The 14,700-nt window shown below is 38.1% G+C and overlaps 1 protein-coding gene across 8 annotated transcripts in view; it reads right to left on the bottom strand.

Moving 5' to 3' along the window:
• RC3H1 (ring finger and CCCH-type domains 1) overlaps positions 1-14,700 on the bottom strand; it is a 63,094-nt gene that overhangs the window by 44,463 nt on the left and 3,931 nt on the right. The window contains exon 1 of one of the 8 annotated variants that reach the window (XM_026853727.1): positions 1,634-1,653. The exons of the other annotated variants lie outside the window; for them this stretch is intronic. The gene's annotated coding sequence lies outside the window, so the exon portion shown is untranslated. Of the gene's footprint in view, positions 1-1,633; positions 1,654-14,700 lie in introns of those variants that run through there. 8 annotated transcript variants of the gene reach the window in all.

Raw genomic sequence — 14,700 nt, 5'->3', positions numbered from 1 at the left:
CTGGGATCCTGCCAGTGCTTCAGAGAAAGACAGAATCCTTCTATAAACCACCGGGACAACTGCACAGCACTTCACATTCTTATTCTGCCTGAATACAACGCAGAGGGCTAACAGTCTCCGGTCCAAGCTGCGGTATGTCTGTGATGGCCAGAGCCTTCCATGTGTAGCTAGGATGCTTTGCAGATTCAACCCTTGAGAATAAGATGTTTTTAAAATGCAGAACACTTTGTACCCAATATCCACTGGCATCAAGTTTCACACATGACGACATACAGGAAAACTCTTCAGCTTTCAGTTAAAATTCAACTCCCTTTAAATTAATCGCACTCTCAAAGTCCTTTGGTACAGGGACCAAGTGTATACTGGCTTCTCTCACAAACGTGTTATTTGGACCTAAGGTGTACTAGCACAGACATATCATGTGCCACTTGATCATGCACAAGCTAGCCCTGATCTTTCCCAGCAGCAGTCCGCGGTAAGTCATGTTACATTCTAAGGCAGATGACTCAGCACACCTACAGGGCACCCTCTGCTCAGTTTCCGTCCTTTCAGTACATACAGCTCTCAAGAGCATTGCCTGCTCTTGTGTTTCTACATATCTCCCTATGGCGTTTCACTAAACTCTTCTTACACAAGCAATGTCATCATCTTCTTGACATCTGAAGATCATAATTTTTATTGTCTGCTTTTATTTTAGTCCTGAAGCTGCTTCATTTTTGCTGAGTCTTACTTAGAAATAACCCAAGCAGAACTTCCTGTAGCAGTTAGCAGTGAACACAGAAGTAAGCCTATTTACTGCTAAGCTTAACACTATAGCAGCTCCTCACTGCCAAAATAAACTCGGGCTTGCCAATCGATCTGTTCATGGAAATACAGCTCTTGGATAATCTATAATTTAATCTAGTAAAGAAAATACTATTTCATTAATTCTTTTTAAGACTCTTACTCCTTGGTAGTAACATACACATGAGATAAAGTAACATAGCCAAAGCTGAAGTTTTCTCTCCTGGGAGACTTTTTCTGTGATACATTACCTACTTCAAAACCTCTCTGACACTTGAGATGAAAAATAAATCAACCACCTAAATGGCATTAACAGATAATAGTAAACCAACTCCTAACTAATAAGAATTACCAGATACGCACAGGGCAATCCTACCCAACAGCTAGACCCCTCCATACCTGTCTAGTGCCAAATAGGCATCACTGATTTTCACCTGTGACTCCCAGGACCTACTTAATTAAGTTTTCTACTCCAGTGCGCTCTGTGTAATAAACAGCATTTCTGAGAATACTTCAGTATCTTTCCTCCCTTCCCTGAGGACAAGTGCAGGACTTATATTTTAAGAATTCCTGAACTTAATTTTAGGGAAAAATCGACCTAACAACCCACGGGAAACTGTGACCAGCCAAAAGTAATGGGTTGTTTTATAGAGACTTGGTTCTCTAAAGGCATGCTGAAGCCACACACACAAAGAGCCCATACTGCCAACTTCACAGTTCACAGAAAAGGATAAATCATACTATCTGTGTTTTCCATATCCAGTTAAACAGAATAACCTCTGGAAAAATTAAAGAGAGAGAAAGCCCACGTCTGATCAGAGATGAGTAGGTACAAGAAAAAACTTCTTACCTCTGCCCAAGGAGCTCCATGAACAACACAGACAATAAACCTAGAATAGTATTTCCAACAGATTGAGATTCCCGCCCCCTCTCCCCCCACCCTGGTTTGCTCTCTGAAACTTCGCGGCACAATATCAACTGACGGCAAGTGCTTCACTTCCTCATTCCTCCTCTGCGACACACGCATGCCTGCTCCCATGCACACTACCCAGCACCACTGAACACTTGCCCAGAAGACAGAGCTCTGTAACAAAATAAATTCCCACCCAACAGCAAATCCTGGAAGTTTGTGTGTAACTCATGTTCCCACCCTGCTTTCAAAGCCACATAAACAGCAATGGGCTTCAGCGGCCGTATAAAAAGAAAAAAAGACTTAAAGAGAGAGAGAAGAAAAAAAAAAGTCACAAACACCATCAAAATTCTGTCCCAAACTCACTGAAGCTCAGTTAAATCAGACTAAAGATTTACTTTCTTTTATCCTTGGTAATTTTTGACTGTGAAAACAAAGGAACAACTTTATCTATTTTCATGCATAAGTCTCTTATTTGGTAGTCTGTAAAGTACCTTAGGAAAATGGGGCCAGTTAAGGACAAGATGTTATCCCTCATTTGAAGTTTCCTGGCATGTAACAACACAAGGGAAACAAACACCCCAACATCACAACTCTACCACAGTACCTCTCCAACAGAGTTATCTAAAAGTAATTCATAACAGCCTATGAGGCAAGAGCTAATGTCTTACCACAGAATGGAAAACTGTTGAATAAAGTTATTTATCCACTGTTTCACAGGGAAAAAAAAAAAAAGGAATGAAACCTAATATATCATTTTATTGACCTCTTATTCTTGCTCAACATTCAATTATGAGTCTTGTACCATTACGATCATAAATGTTAGAAAATAACACACGTAGAGGAAGCTTAAACCTCCCTGCTCATACCCTCCAAAACATACAACCTGCACATGGCTCAAACAGTAAATTCTTGGTGAGATATACATGACTAACTTCATAATTTCTAGTTGATATTATATAACCCTTACAGCTTATTTAGAAGACAGGGGAAGTGATCAACTCTCAAAAGTAAATGGTTTTATGATCTACTACCTAGGAAAATTTTTCTACCAATCATAAGGACTCCCAAGCCCACTGATGATTAAGTCTAGGGAGTTAATAGCAGACAAGTATGTCTAGAATAAGTTCCTTTCAAATTAAGAGTTCTTGCATTTGTCAATGCAAATGACTGTAACAGTAATGATTAAACTGGGATTAAAAATCAAGGAAGAACCAAATAGATGAAAAGAAGAAAGGCAGAAGGCACTTAAATATCCACAACAGTTTTCAGAAAAGAGACTTTGATTCAACTGGTCAAATAATCAGGAGCTATCAACCCTGCTCTCAAGGAGGCAAGCAAATCATTTGCTTTTCTCAGAAGCAGATATATGTTTGAACACCCAAATAGCCACAAGAACTGCAACAACTACAAATCTGACAACTAGAGCTAATGATCAAGCAATTAATATGCCCCTGAAGAATTACATTCTAACGTTACTGAGTCTGAGGCCTTTGCCAAGGAACTGGAAAAGTTAAAGAGATTTCCTTACCCATACCAGACCACCAGAAAAAAAAGGTTCAAGTTTGCATGTCCAGGAGGATTAATCTCCCTATGACAGTTTCAGAGCTTACACAAGAGCCTATATTGCAAAAAAAAGTTTTTTGTTTGGTTTTAAAAAAGCACACACACACAACTTCCAGACTTGCTAGTGCTTGACATCAGATCACCTGTGAAAGGAGCCATCGTAATGATAAACACAACAAGCTTGTAAAAGTCTTCTGGTTCAAGGGTACAGACACACATTACCTCTTAGTGTCAGGCAGAGAAATGTCTACTCTTCCTTACTTATTCTTTTCTAAGATTTTCCAGCTGAACTGTTTGCCAAGTTGTTTCCTGGTTGAAGCTTGCAGCTTTAAATGGAGGTCTTAGCACAGGTAGGCAGAAATGTAGGTGGACAGCAATTACACAACCAATACATCATTTTAACTGAAAGGGGGCAACAAATCAGCCACACAAACAGCTCATCTAAATAGCAAGCTTCAAGAAGAGAAAGCAATGGGAAGTGTGTAGCATTCTGGAGATTGCAAATGCTTCCGCTGCAGAGGTGCAGGTGAAAGAACAGGCACTTTTGAATCCTAACTTGCTGAAACAAAACTTTTTTTTTTTTTTTAAACACCTTTTGGTGATCTGAAGTATCAAAAGTATCATGGCAGTAATAAGACTGGTATCTGCTAATGAGAAACCATATCAGAGATCAAAATAACTAACGCATAAGGCCAGTATAATTCTTTTTGACGTGGGAATAATCTACAGTTACTTGACTAATACTATAGGCATTTGGTAGAAGCAAAGTAACTTTAGGAAAGGCAGAAGATCCTGTTGCCACTGCAATGCCTTTATTTTTTAGACTGAGGTAAGTAGATATGAATCATTTAGTTAAGACCCAGCACAATTCAATGAAAGAGAAAACAAAAAAACCCCAACCTAACAAAAAAATTAGAGTGTTGCTTGCCACCCACTCTCCAGCAAGAGCTTCCCTCCCAATTCGATTCAGCACCTCTAATTCTGCTTTGATGTCAGTGACACTACAGCTACACTAACACTATCACTGCAATGTGAAACAAAGAGACAGAGAAAGGGAGAATTAAAGTCTGTCTGGAGACACTGGTCAAAACCCAGGGAGCTTTTTGGACACCCTCCCATCTACAATACAACCTTCAATCATTTCCACCCCTCTCAGCAAACTACTGTAAAAGAAACACTCTATCGGGGGTGGGGAAATCCAGAAATGGCCAAAGCTGTATCTTTTGGGGTACTTTGTGCATGCATGCTTTTTTGTGGTGTACTATGAAAATATTACTTTCATGGACTTACAAAGCTAGAATCAAGTAGTTGTTTGAAGTTCCTCCCCACCTCCTTCCCCTTATGTTCAAGAGTTAGCATTACACTATTCACTCTCCCCAAAATGTTCTTGTTTTCAAACTACCTATTACTTTATAAAAAAACCCCAAACCTCATATGTCCAAAACTCCAGGTGCAAAAGTAAGGAAATCCTGAAATATACTGGAAGAGCAGTATTAAGTGAATACATCTGCTGCTGCCAAGCATAGGAAAGAAGAGGTTTCTACTATTTCAATGAGTCATTGAAAATAAAATGTAAATGTAAAGTCCCATTTTACACAGAACTTCATAGGTATTCAGGAAACAAGTATCTTAAGTGTCCATTTGAAAACTTGGTCTCAGAACTTCCTCTTTAGTTTCATCCCTCCCTTTAATTTCTTTGATTTGGAGGTGGTTTTTCTTGTCACTTAGTAGATGCTGCCACTGTTTTAAAAGTGTATGTCAAACAGCTTCATGTTAATAACTGTTTACATAACAGTAGTCTCTAATAAAGCTTCAGTTATTCTATTTACCTTCAAAGCAATTTATTTTGGAAGACTGCACTCAACCATCTGAAAGATCTTTTAATAAAAGGATGAAGTCATCCAAAAGCAGTGAAACCTAATGAATTTTTAAACAAAACAACCGATATAGTTGCTCATCTGCTTGTTTTTTAATTCATGAGTTCATTTTAAACATACTATAATCACAAGAAGTGATCTCTCATATACTGTACACAAAACAATCTCTAGACTACCGTGGTGTTATTTCAAAAGGCAGTGGAGCACATACGTTTCATCACAGCAGAAGTTCACAATGACAGAAATTTTTCATCCAGAGTCTTACTGTAATTCTATACCCTGTTACACCCTTCTCTCAAACATTTTGAGGCAGAATCATTAAACTGTATCAGCTTTGAGAATTAAGCTCCTCTATTTCAGGCACCTGTTGCATCAACCATGTGACTTTCTGACTTAGTAAGAAACTGTATGGCACCATCAACTTCAGAGAAAAGATGCACATTTGAAAACAGTTGTCAAAACACTGTCCTGATTACCACAACACAGCAGTCATAATAATCACTTCCAAAAAGTGGAGGTAGGCAGACTGAGGAGTTGCTAATGGAAGATAATCTAGGTTTTCTCCATTTCTCTCAGATCACAGCTTCAGTCTAGCTGCACTCATCCTGCCTAGAGCTAAAAAGAGAATTGTGAAGATTAGTGAAAACACCCAATCTGTAACCAAGGATCACAGCCACTACTTACAAGCATGATTCTCCAGATGAGATTTAATACCACAGCAACAGAACCTCATCTCTACTATGGCAGCAGGTAATAACCGTTTGTGGGTTAACCAAATTATACTTGAGAGGACAGAAACATCGAGACTTATGTTTTCATTCTACCACCAATGAAGACAGATAATGAAACTTTACTTGTGTGGCATTTTCAGTGCAGTTGCATGCATTGCAAGTCAGAACTGCTTCTCAGAAAGTACTCTCATGACAGCTCTAGATCTGACACGTCGTCTACACCAGGGATTTAAGCCTGTGAAAAACCAATCCCTTTCCTTCCCAAATTAGCTTCTAACAGGCTCCAAAAGCTGCTCAAGCCCTGTTAAATGGTCAACAGTCCTGGAAACATAAGGGAAGAGTGGGCGAAGCGCAGAAGAGGAAAACTTCAAGACAGACCCTTTTAGCATTATCACAGATTTGACAAGTTTTTAGGTGCAGTTTCATGAACAGTTTATTTGGGAACAACCTGAGCAGCACAGATTTTTACAGGTCTTCATTAACAGAAGCCATCTCTAAAGTATTGACTAAATTTTAACCTTTAAATGCTATTAAGCAATCTTAACAATAAGCATGATGAGACTAACAGTTTAGAACCAAAAGTAGGTAAAACAGAATAAGGAACTCAAGTGATAACAAATTGTGGAATTGTTCCTTTATCCTAAATCCACCCCAAAATTACCTATGTTTGAAAAACAATGCTTCACAGCTAGATTTAACAATGTTTATTGACAGTGAAAGTCACACAAATACAGTCAAAACCATCTTTTCAGCTCATCGTGGTTACAGCACCGAGCAAAGTGCTATCTAAAGATGATGAAAAAATGCTGTAGCAGTCAGTAACTCCAAGTCTTCCTTCTGCTCCTAGAACCAAGAGTTACAAACGAAGAAGCAATCATGAAAAAGCTACAACAGTTGATACAAAAACAGCCTACAGGGACAAAAGTAAGCCAGATAGGCTCCTTTGGCGAGCTCTAGAGTGGCTTCACTGGTAATAATAGCAGGAATATTAAGATAAAGAAAATAAGTTTCACAGATGACTACTCTGCTTGTTTCCATGACACAGGCTGCAATTGTGTTTTAATAAAGTAATCTAGACTATACTAAAGCTCTGGAGTCACCCAAGGTTAAAAGCAGCAACTTGTTGCAAACAGCACCGAGCCTGGAGAGTTTCAGCTCTGTTGTAACAGTTTCATTTAAAAAAATAAAAGGTCAACATACTATTCAAAATTTTCTCCACACCTCTGAGCATAGTTTTTGTCGTAAAAATCCAAACACTGTTCAGCACGGACAAACCTGCTCATCACTTAAGCCGTGTTAAATTACCACTCACACAGGGCTTAAAGGCTTTAAATATCAGTAGGAGAGGTCACACAACTGTTGCTGAAAAACAGGTTAATTCAGGTACTTCTGACTCAGAATGTAATTGAACCTCATTTGCTTTAAACGCTACTGGCACTCGGTGATTCAATTTGTAGCACTGCTAAAAAGAGCAGTTCCAGAGGCCAGAAATAGCCTGGGGCAAGGTACTCCTTTTGAATGAGACTTTCATGTAACCTTCAATTATAAGGGGAAAAAAACCCCAACCTGAAATATTTTGCTGCTTTGCTCTTAGTCTCACCTTCCAGATTTATAAAAATAGCATCTTTTCATTACAGCTCTACAAGATCATTAAAAACAGTACTCATGGTTTTAGAGAGTGGAAACAAAAGGCTTAAGTCTCAGGGTTTCCATTAAACACCCACTCTTAACCAATAACAAACATCTGAGTTTAACCACAAAAATGAAAGCTGCTTTTTTCCCATTTTTTTTTAATATAGCAAACAATGCAAGACAGTCGTGTATAAGAGAAAAAATCCAAACCTCCAACATCCCACCAATTCTCCTATTAGTAATGGAGAAGAGGTATATTTACTTTTGGCAGGAGCCTGAATACAGGCAGGATAAGAGTATTTACACCTCTTAAAAGGTTTTGAATTATAACACTAGTTATAAAAGTTTAAAGTTATGTAACTTGAAAATCATCCAAGTAAGAGGGCAAAATATAATAATCCCAGGAAGCTACCGATCAAAAATCCACTGCCAATTTGATGAATTTTGTTGCTCCAGCCTTGTAAAAACAGTTCTACCCCAGACATGTAATTCTGTCTTTTCTAATAAAGTTCTCTTAATTACTGCTTACTTTGCTTGAAACTTGTTCTAATGGAGCAGTCTATGAAGAGCAATTTTCTCATTCCCAGTTTATAATGCTAAATCTTAAAAGATGTATGCATCTCTGAAAACATATCACAACTGTATAATAGCAGCATCAGCAACTGGAATGATGTAAAAAAAAATAATTCGTAGGAGACAATCTCACAGACTATTGCTAGAGTTCTATTTGTAAAAAGTACATAGTTCTCCGTAGCATGCTGAACCTTTTCAAAAGCAAACGGTAAACTTCTGTTAATGAACTTTATTCACAGAAGATATGACCTCACACTCATAGAAAACTAAGGACTGGAAGATACTCAAAAAGAGAACAGTAGCTTCCCAGTCCAGCATCTTTGTTCCCTCCTTGGGTGTTTCAACTGCCATTAACAATCTCCTTGTTGAAGTGGTCACAGCCCACTAAGAGCTCTTCCTAGACACACCATCACAGACTGCTATGAGACTACAAGTGTCTGAGCCTTCACACACCCGGACTGCAGTATTACTTGTTCCCGTACCTTGAGAGCAAATCTGAAAACGTTTTACAGTTACTGCAGACATGAACTACACAGAAAGCTACTTCTTTCTATTGTTTAAATCTTCTTCTTTTAGTCTTAAAATATAACAGATGCACTTAGCTGCCAATCGTACTTCTATTGATACAGACCAAGCCGGGGTAAGTGACAAGTAAGCTTTGTACAGGCAGTATTTGCAGGACTCAATCACTTATATTCCCCCTGTATTGTATTGTATAAGCCCCCGATTAAACAACAGGTATCTAAGTATCTGATAAGGCATAGAAAGAGAAAATGGGGCACTGAAACCATCTTATCACCCACTCAGCCAACATCCCTTCACACATTCCTGTATTGAGGCACTCACTGTTTTGAGAATAAAAGCAATGACAGTAAGCTAAAACTGAATGACAAACAACTCAAGAAAGAAAATTCTCAAAATCTATAATCCAAAGCCACCTCTAAAAGCACTACTGAAGCCCTCATAACTGCACAGGGAATTATTTTCTTTAATGTACAAAACCTAACAGGAACAAAGCATTTAAATTATTTATTAGCATACTGCAGTCACTGGATTTTCACAGGCTTACTGTCAATTTTCATTCTGTAATGATAGCTCACATACCAGCTTGTCACATCACAATGATTGACTCTTATTCCTGCTTCTCAAAAGCTATACTAATTCATTAAGGTAATTTCAGAACTTTTCAGATGTACTTGAATAAGATTTCTGTCACTTACTTCCCCTTCCTGAAGGCTCCCAATTACTGTCACACGAACTGGCAAATCAAACTGTCTAAGGCTTTCCCCCCACCCCCCTATCCTGGGGAAGGATAACTAACAATTTTATTTATCAGGCGAATTCACATATTACATGAAGACACAGTGCAACAGTTTAGCTTTTTTCCCCTTCAGTTTCTGCATAAAATACACCTAGGATCGTTCTAATACCTATTGAGTAATACTGACACCACACCCCATTGCCATCGTGCAGTGCCTAATGTGATAACCACACCATTACATCGTCAAATACCGATGTATCATTTATCCTACTGATACCAAGCATTTCCATGGACGCCTTTCTTCCTGGTATGTCTTGAAATCATCTATATAATGACCAAGCTTCAGCTTGACAGAGCTCAAGTTGTTCTATCCTAAACTGGTCTAGCAAAGCTGAAAACCCACATAAAAATGGCTACGATCATATAATTCCTTCTCAGAAACACACCCAGAGACATCCCCACCCAGTCCTTCTGTGCTATTTTGTTAGAAACATTTGACTGAGAAGTTCCACTGAGAAAGTAGTGACCAGAAAAGCTAACTACAGATCTCTGCTTGTTGAAGCCACTTAAATCCTTTGATTTAGAAATTAAATATTTCAGCCCTGTTTTTCTATGAACAGAGACTTTGACACTTAATGTAGAATAACCCAACTGATTAATTTTCAATACACCCTGGTATAGGAATAAATGCTAAAAAAAAAAAGCCTGAAAGCAACTTGCCAGTTTTCATGTCATTTTATTAGTCCTATTCTTTCCTTTTCTCAAACACTAGAGAAAGGAGACAGAACATCACACACTAAGGAGAGATGAAAATTTTGCCAAGTATTTCCCACCCCCCCATCCTGAATGTATTCTGCAAAAATTACAGTGCTTGGTGATGTCTTCTTAACTCTGGTAACAATTAAGAGAAAAATGATAAATTCAGTACAAGTATAACCTATAGAATTTATTTTGCTTTGCAGCCACAAAGCTGTCAATTCTTCGCTACCAGATCTCTCTTGCTCTAATAAGAAATCTGCCCTTCTCTACCAGCAGCCCTCAAAATAGAAGACTGAAAGAGAAATGCTACTCTCAAAATCCAAGCAGGCCATCCAAGGTGACCTATCACAATAGAGGTCCTTAGCCTAGAAAGCGCCAAACTGGACTGTGCCTTTCTGCTTTCTGGTGGAGTATTGAGGAGAGCTTTGCCCACAGCCTTTCACTTTATTATTTCAATAATAAAAATACAAACCACCTTGCACTCCAATAGAACGTTTATGACTACATAAAGAGTCACCAATAAAATACTACGCAGCATCACTGAAGGGAAAACTGAAAGCTACATTTCCCAATGCTTTTTGACACAAGTCAGAACAAGATTATTCCCAATTCCTCCAGTTGCCTACTGTTATCAATAGGTAGCCTCTTACAAAAAAGCTGAGATGAGATTATTTAGAGGGTTTCCAAAAACAGTCAACCTTTACTTTGAGCACCTTTTCTGTGCACTAAATCAAAATCAGCAGCGCAATACAAATTATTCATCTCCCTGAAGATTCGTAACATAAATACATCCTAAAACATGACAAATGGAATTGATGATTCAGAAGAGAGAATCAGAGAGAATCATGAAGTAAACTGTTTTCAAGTCAGGAAAAGGCTCTGTATAAAGTACAACACAGTAGATAAGTAACATAAAAGGTATCAAAGCAGCAGTGTCTTCAGAGAGCAGTCACAACATGATTTAATACACAATACAAACACAAGAGACTAACAATGCACTCAAGCATTAGCAAGTCCAGAAGACAACTCTGACAGGTCACACCTTTTCTGTAGAATCCAACAACAGCTGGCAACAAAACGGTCACATTTAAATAACCTAGACTACTCCAACCAACCAAAGTTTAACCAATTCTCACTTTAACAAATAACATTTTCTTTCCACTTCTTGTATGAATCGCCTACAAAGAAGTTACAGTGTCCAGGCTTCCATCATTAAGGTCTGGTTAAACAAGGAAGACTAAAATTAAAATCTGCCATTTTAACTGAAGTTTTCTGCAGCACTACTAAGACCTCTCTTAATTAATTCTACAGAAGGCCTTTTCACGCAGTTAAACAGAAGAATGACTCATGAACAGGAAGGACAGCCCAAGTCATAGCCTCTGGTTTAACTTACCCAGTCCATCCCATCAAGCTAGTTTAGCCCAACTTATTTTTATCTCTCTCTTTTCAAAAGTACAGCAACAGCCAAAGTAGTCACGAGAGAGCGTGCCATGAACAATGTTCCCTAACTTCTCACCAGTCCCAGAGGAAGCAGTGACATTTTAATAGGCCCCAGTAAAGTCCAGGAACAAAGAGTCCCACGGTAGCTCCATTATCCAAACAGCCCATCCTGCAAGTCTGAATTGTCAAAACCGTGGGATTAATAGGCAATGTGGCATCCCTGATACCTTCATTAGCTAGTTGAATTGAATACCACCTTGTATCAGAACAAAATTTAATTAAAAAAAAAAATCACTTAGAAAGTAGCTAATACCAGAGAATGAAAGATCATTAAAGAACAGGAGAGGAAAAAAACAATCCACAAGAAAACTGAGCATTTTAGCAAGCAAAGAAATAGACACCTTACAGAATAATTTTAAGTCTGGAAAGATACATGAGAGTGGTATCTTCTTTGTAATTGCTTTAGTAATTTGTGAGACTTTGCCCTGTTCTGACCTGGTTTTGAAACCAAATCCATGTTTTCTTTACAAAGCAAGTAAGACTAAGATTTACTGACCTGGAGCTGCTAAGAGCTACTAATTTTCCAGCTTTCACAAACGTTTGAATTTTAACCTCTACCCACACAATAAATAGTAGCCACGCAAGTGACCAATGACAATTTCAGTATTATAATAAACAACTATTTATCAAGATCTTTTGAGTGTGATTAATTGGTTCTGACAAATTACCCTGTGGTAAACAGCAATTTGGTACCTTAAATGTAAACACCTGAGCTTCTCAGACATGTCTAAAAACAACTGCCCAAACACTACGTAAAACAGACTTAATTGCTCTAGAAGAGCTCAAGAAATACCTAACAAAGCTAAAAAACATGTCACACATTAATTACTGAGAAGATTTTTCATTAATAGAGGGCAGAGACTGAGACTTGCTTCACAGTATGCATACATTTGCAGCCTTTCTTCCATACCTCCTATCTGAAGCAGGGCAGCACTTGGCTGTTTTATACCCCCCACACACACCATTCGGAGCAGAAGGCTTGATTTTTGTAAAATTAAACAGGAATTTTACACTGTGAAGCATCACGAATAGATGACTGTTTCACTGAACGCCTGAGCAGATTTTTCAAGATTTCATTAGCTCAACATTCACTTGTAAACACAGACGAAAATTATCTACTGAGCCTCCCAGAGAACAGTTTACACTCAGAAACATGAAACCAAATTATCATTAGGCCTGCATAACTGCCAGAATTATTAATGGTCATAAAATAATGTTTATGCAGCATGTCAAAATTTCAGAATGCCAGGTAAGCTGATCAAACTCACTTTCTACTATGTCTTTCAAATTTAGTGGCCATTAATTTCAAGGTTTCTCATTTGGTTCTTGCATCTTGGAACAGAACTAAAACAAAAAAAAAAATAAGAAAAAGGGCACAAACCACTTTAGAACCACTTTAGTCTTGCTGTACTGTGAGTACTAGATTCATCAGATACAAACACTGGATAAGGCAGTCTTAACACTTTCATTTGTTTGTACAGTTCCTAACATCAAATAGTTCCTGAAGGACTTCCATTTAACAAAAGGAAGGGGGGAGAAAACAAGCTGAAAGAATGTGACTTACAAGAGAAGTCAACAGTTTTATTTTGCTCACTTTTGAAGGACATTTATATTACACAGCCACTGTAGTAAAACATGGCAGAGTTACTCATTCAAGAACTGCTACAAAAAGTGAAGAGTGCTAAGTCAGTATGAATAATGTTTACTCTAAAAACAAAACATGGAGAAAGTTAAATGCTACTGAACACTGGGACCATTTCACAGAAGTTGGTTTATTAATAAAGTAGGTAACTGAAACCATCCCCCTCAGCATGAATTTCAATTCATTCTGCAATAGCTTCCCTGATCCTTGAGCTGGAGACCAATGTCTGCCACAATTTATCAAAAATAATTAGCTGCAGGTCCCTGAAGACCTTCAGTGCATAATAGAGACAAGATCCCTGCTTTCAAAACAGTAGATAAGTTAAAAGTTGTAATTGAAAAGCCTTCCAACTTGCTCACCATTTGAACTGCAGTAATTGGTAGAAATTATTTCAGGAGGAAGCTCTAAGAAGACCTTTTGAACCAGGCTACAAGCACTACTCCTCCATCAGCTGATCAGCCAGAATTTGATTATGAACAACAGGTTTAAAAAAACTATACCTCAGTCTTCAAAACCTATTCTGACATGGTTCCATAAATACAGAAGCATCCTTTAAAATAATGACATTTGGAGTGTCCAGATTTTATGTTAAGATTAACAGCCGCCTTTTAAACAGTAGTTAGATCACTTTAAAAACACCTATTAAACTGGCATAGTAGAGGGATGAGACAAAACAGACTTGCATTGTTAAAACAAAACAAAATCAGGAACCACCTGCAAGATCTAAATTCTCCCAGACTAGCACACTTCAGTTACTTCAGCTACTCCACATGCTTTGTTTCTTCAGTTGTCTTGTAGCTGAAGCACAGTCCTACTACAGAAATCTCAGATTAACATAAAATGCACCCCACAAACTCTCAAAGACTTGTGCAATTGCAAAATAATGCTTTATGTGAAGGATTTAAAAAAAATGGTTTTGCAAGTCTTTTTGCAAGGTATCAGTAGCAAGAAGGATCTCTACAAGAACAACATTTCACTCGCGGCTATTTTAGTGACTTCAAGGTTGGAAAGAATAATTGCCAGTAAACCCTCCAGCTTTTGTAATGCTGAACTCAAGACTCACCTTACCACAGCATTACCCATCCGACACAAGTACTCTGTTCTGTGTTGTCTCAAATTACATAGCAACCTCTGCTGCAATCTATGTGAAGCAAATGAAAGATTAGTTCCTTCAGCCACACTTGCACTACTTTTCAGCTTAACTGCATATCCTTAATTTCTTACACTTAAAACAATAATAATTGAATCCTTTCATCTGTCAAAACAACCCCCTTCCGTTGCCTCCTCTTTCCTCCTCCCAACCATCCCTCATATGAAGATTTTTCTCCATGTTCCTAATTATTCTGTTTTTAACAGTGTAGCTAACATTGTACAAAATGTGTAAAGGCACAAAATAAAGAGAGATTTTCTGAATTATTATTCTCTATGTGGTTCTTGTACTTCCTGAAAGCTTCCCCCCCCCCCCC

The sequence above is a fragment of the Athene cunicularia genome (genome assembly GCF_003259725.1).
Source record: "Athene cunicularia isolate RWA chromosome 8 unlocalized genomic scaffold, athCun1 chr8_part1, whole genome shotgun sequence".
In the NCBI taxonomy this organism is placed as follows: Eukaryota; Metazoa; Chordata; class Aves; order Strigiformes; family Strigidae; genus Athene; species Athene cunicularia.
The sequence above is the reverse complement of the archived record's forward strand: the minus strand, read 5'-3'. Positions and strand labels throughout refer to the sequence as shown.